Consider the following 4935-nt stretch of genomic DNA (forward strand, 5'->3'; position numbering starts at 1 on the left):
GCCCAGTTTCCCCCAAGCCCCGTCCAACCTGACCTTGAACACTGTCAAGGGTGGGGAAGCCACAGCTCCTCTGGGCAACCTGTGTCAGCGCCTCACCACCCTCACAGTGAAGAATTTCTTCCTTGTATCTAATCTAAATCTACCCTCTGACAATTTAAAACCATTCCCCTTGTCCTCTCACTACAAGCCCTTGTAGAAAGTCCCTCTCCAGCTTTCCTGTAGGCCCCTTTAGGTACTGGAAGACTGTTACAAGGTCTCCCCATTTATATCCAAAGCTTGATTTATATAAAGAAATAAGATGGTTTTTAAAGGTTCAGATTTAATTTTTCTGCTGTTAATGGCAGTGCCTTTGGCCAATGTCTCTATAAACTTCTGCTTTGCTTTATCAGAAACAAACTGTGTGCATGACAGGGACAGGCTCTTGATGTTGTGGAAATAATTGAAAGAATAGCTGGCTGGCTAGCAACAAACACATGCACCTGCTACTGCAGGGGTGCACCACTTGTCAGCAGCATCCACAAAGCCTTTGAGATGTATCTCCTCCTCCTAAAGAAACCGACCTCTGGAAAGGTTAATGTAGGGGGTGCTGAAGTGGTGTGCTAAGGGTGGGAGATGTGATGCTGTGCTGGTAGTCTAGATGTTGGTGGGGTTAGGAATAAGAAACATTGCAAAATGTGGTGGGGGTGTTCCCAGAGCTTTTGCACCCACCTGAGTAAATCAGAGAGATGTGCTCTGGTAACATTGTCCCAGCTGCTGCCCTGCCTAGTGCTGCTGCTGATCGACAATTCAGCATCCGAGCTGCTCCACAGCAAAGGAGCACACGGGGTTTTTCAGTTGTGGTGAGGCAAATGCTTTGTCCCTCTGCCTGATGTGGTTTTCCTTTGCCACAGCCTGTGGTGGGAAGTAATTCACGTCACCAGAAAAAAAAGAGCTGAGTGGGAAATGTGGTTTTCTCATGCAAAATTCCTTTAGAGAAAAATGCATTGGGAAATATTTTTTGGGGAAAAAAAAAAGAGATTACTCTTTTTTCCTGCACCAGAGAACCAGTCACTTTTCTTTTAACATGAAAGCAGTTTAAATGGTAGTAAACCAGAATTTCCCTTTTGAATACATCTTCCAGCTGAACGGTGTGAAAAAAGCACATTGTTCTACGTGAACCTCCCTTCAAAGTTATCATTTAGGTTATAAAAAGGAAAACAGAGTAATGTGAAAAGTTTTGTGAGAGTAATCAAAGGGTTTCTGCTGAAATGAGATGGAGCCTTGGGAGGCCAAGGAAGACTGAGAAGGGTCCTCAAGGTGCCCACAGCCACTTTGCCTTTAATGCAATGAGCTTGGCAGGAGCTCAACTTGGAGATACGACTGCCTCTTTTGCTAGAAATGCTTGAATCTGTCTCTGGCCTAGGGCTGTAATTTTTGAATCTCCAAATGTGGCTTGATGGTGACTGTGATAGGATAATACTGGGTCTATCTTGGCTGTTTGCTTATCTGGGAAAACGTTCATCTTGTTAATCATTTGAACATCAAATTAACATGTTCATTAAAGTCTTGCGCTAGTAAAGAAATGCATTGCTCTTACATGTTGGATTGGGGTTGATTCCTCTCAAGTGCTTTCTGCCCTCTCTGATTATGGTGGGGCCAGTGACCGCCAGCAGTAACCTGCCTCCTGCCTTTCCCCCTAACTCTGTCTCCATGGCAAGCCTGCTCTTGTCCCCACCATGCTGTACCAGCTGCCAGGGGGGGCCCATCATCACCTACCTCTGCTGAGCAGGGCTGGGTGGGAGAAGGCACTCTACATCTTCTGTCTTCATCTCCCACAGGCAAAGAAATGGCAAATGCCAAAGAAGGAAAAAACCCCAAAGTCTTAAATCTAAGCAAGATGCTGCTGTCCTGTGGCACCCGTGGCAATCACGGAGGCTCCCGGGCAAAGCCCTTCCCCGGGCGTGTTGCAGGCAACAGCTTACAGGTCTCCACTGAGGCAGGGATTGGGCTTTACATGTAGGAGGTGAGGAGCCTTGTGAGGAAAGCTGGTTCTCCTTTGCACACAAGAAGGTTGTGGCACAGCTGGGAACAGGAGTCAAACCTTACTGATGTTAATACGCTTTAATCACAAGAGTAGTTTTTTCTTTATCATTCAAAGTGATTACAAACCCCTCCCCTGCATATTTTATTAACCTCCCCTTTTTATCACCCCAGACATTCATTTGCCTCTAAATTTGGGGAGACTGGGCTAGCCCTCGGGGTGACTGAGTGGTGCAACGTCTCAGCTTCCCTCTCCTACTCTTATGACATGAGAAAAATTCTGAGCAAGGATTTTTCCCTATCACATGTTCTGCTGCTGGCACCACAAACCAGACCATTCAGAAGGGCATTGCTCCGTGCCTCATCACTCATGTGACTGCTGACTGAATACGAAACGTAAAAGGTTACCTGCTTGGCGCAGATAGCATCAACTATTGCACATTATTCACTGTCACCAAAAACAGCATCTGGTTTCATCGTACCAGCCCAGGAGTTGCGATATTTCCCTCTTCAGGTGTGTTGATGTGATGAGCTGCGGAGTTTCACAAAGGTATCCTCCAGCTCTGTGAAAATACTCAGCTGCTTGACCAAGAGAAAGGGGTTCTTAAGGCTGCTGGTATACTGTACACTGTATGCATGTTATAAGCCTCAGCTGCCTGCCTGCTATTCAAATCTTCAGCTTGAAATGAAAAATGAAATGATGTGTGCTTGCATGGGGGAGGGAAGGAGAGAAACAGTAAAGAAACCTGTTAAGGCCAATCATTTGTTTGGTTTTTATCTGTATCTGAGGGATAGTGAGATGACCACTTTATGTCCAGATCATTTGAAAAGGGATGTGGACTGAGAATTAGAGAAGCGATTTTCAAACAGCTGCCAGAAGGAGGTTTTAGTTTTAAGAGCTGACTGGGTATTTTTACAGTAGTTTTCCATTCCTAACAGGAAATTTTTCTTATGATCTCCAAATTCTGGTAACTTTAAACAGTTTGACTTGGAAAACGTTTCAGTGACACGCGTCAGCCCCTTAGTCTGCATAAGGGGTTTAGGCATGAGTCCAGGAGGTTAGAACGCCAACAGAATGTTGCAGAGAGGAAATAGGCAGGGTAAAGGTGATGTTTTTATTCGCAGGGATTTGTCTGGGGAGAATATCTTCTTGGAATGGCTCTTTTTTATTTCCCTGCACGCCGATCAGGGTGCAAGGTGTCCCACGGAAAGGCGCGAGGCAGCAGGATGCCTGGGGAGTGATGAAGTTTGAATGTTTTGAACAGGGCTTTTTGGAGTCACTTCCCCATTTTTCCCTCTGAGATGCTGTATTCTGTGGAACACTGCTCCTACATAGCTCCATGGGGTGCCAGCAGTGAGGGTATAGCAGGAGGTGGACCACCAGGCACGGGGGGCAACAGGGGCTGCATCTCTGCCAGGTTGTGGGGCCTCTTTTGGATGGCACTTAGGGTTGGATGGCTTTTCTGTTAAACCCCTCACTTTTCAGTTGCTTGTGAAAATTAGTGAAACCTCAGCCAGCAGGGCAACAAATCTTCCCTTCTGGTTGCCCTCTACTTAAAAACAAGGGCTAAATTTGAGCCAAAATATCCAGCTATTTGAAAAAAAGAAAAAGAACCCACAGCTGGAGGGACACATGAGAGCTATTTCTTTGGAAAACGGATGAGATGCTGAGGCTGGCTGTGCAGCTGTGGAAGAGGGATGTGTGCTGAGGCTCAATGGGACAGGGCAGGCCTGGGCAGCATCATGGAGCGGGCACGAGAGGGGTAAGGAGGCAGCTGGTGTGGGCAGGTTGGTTTCTCCTCTGCCTGTGCCTTGGGAAATAGGTGGTGTGGTTGCGTACTCCTCATGTGGTGAATGGGAACGGGATGGATCTGTCAATTGGTGTTCCACCCTGGATTATCTGCCAGGCCCTGCTTTTGCTGCTGCTGGAGAACGGGCAGTAAATGAAACAGGAGCTGTTGGGAAGAGAGAGGTTTAATAAGCCTCAGTTGGGTCAATGAAACAGCAAATAAAACAAATACACACCATCTGCTGCAGATCTGAAGACTTCCTTTCTCTGTGGAGCCATGTGGATGCTGGGCTGCTGTTCAACCCCATTTTCCCATGGGGGTGAGAACGGCTCTGTGTTTTCTAGACCACAATACAATAAGTCAGCTTTGTGTCTCCAATCCTCAAGTCCCAAACATGGCAGCCACATGACACAAAACTTTAACCCAAGAGAAACTCACTTCTCCAGCTTGAGCATGGCTTAACAGGTTTTAGGAGATTTTACTGGCATCTCGCTGGGTATTCTCATTCACGCTTTAGCCTGATGCTGTTTTCTTGTGTGGAGCAGTTGTGTCCAGCCTCTCATGGCCATTTTCTTGGAAGGGATAAGGATACATTTGATAAATGGGTTGTTTGGACCTTACCACGGTGGTGTGACTCCTTGTTAGCATACCTGGGGCTGGAGAACAGGGATTCTGAGGTCCCCAGCCCCGGAGTTTCCACTCAAGGTGATTACTGGCTCTTCCCGGTACTTTGAAACACATTAGTGCTAATTAATTATCTGTATGCCTTATCACCACCTTACCTACTAGGAAACAATGCCCTCTTCAAGACTGTAATCCATAGTATTATGGCAGGGACCAGCTGCCTCCCAAGAAATATCTCTGATGGGTGGAAAAAATGTGCTGGGGCCAGTGGGTGCAGCAGCGGTGGTGTCTCCATTAGCAGTGGCTGAGGCAGTGAGTAGGTGACTGAGACAGTGAGTAGGTCCCTTTCTTTTGTAAGAGCTGAATGTTGGAGGCTGTTTCTCACATCCCACCCTGTGACAGGGGCAGGGGCTGAGCTACCTATGTTGGAGGGCATCGGCGGGCTCTGAACACAAATGTGAGGGCTTTGGCACCCTGTTCCAAGGTTCTGAGTGGCTGGTGT

This window comes from Nestor notabilis, unplaced genomic scaffold (genome assembly GCF_000696875.1).
Source record: "Nestor notabilis isolate BGI_N333 unplaced genomic scaffold, ASM69687v1 scaffold10433, whole genome shotgun sequence".
NCBI lineage: Eukaryota > Metazoa > Chordata > Aves > Psittaciformes > Psittacidae > Nestor > Nestor notabilis.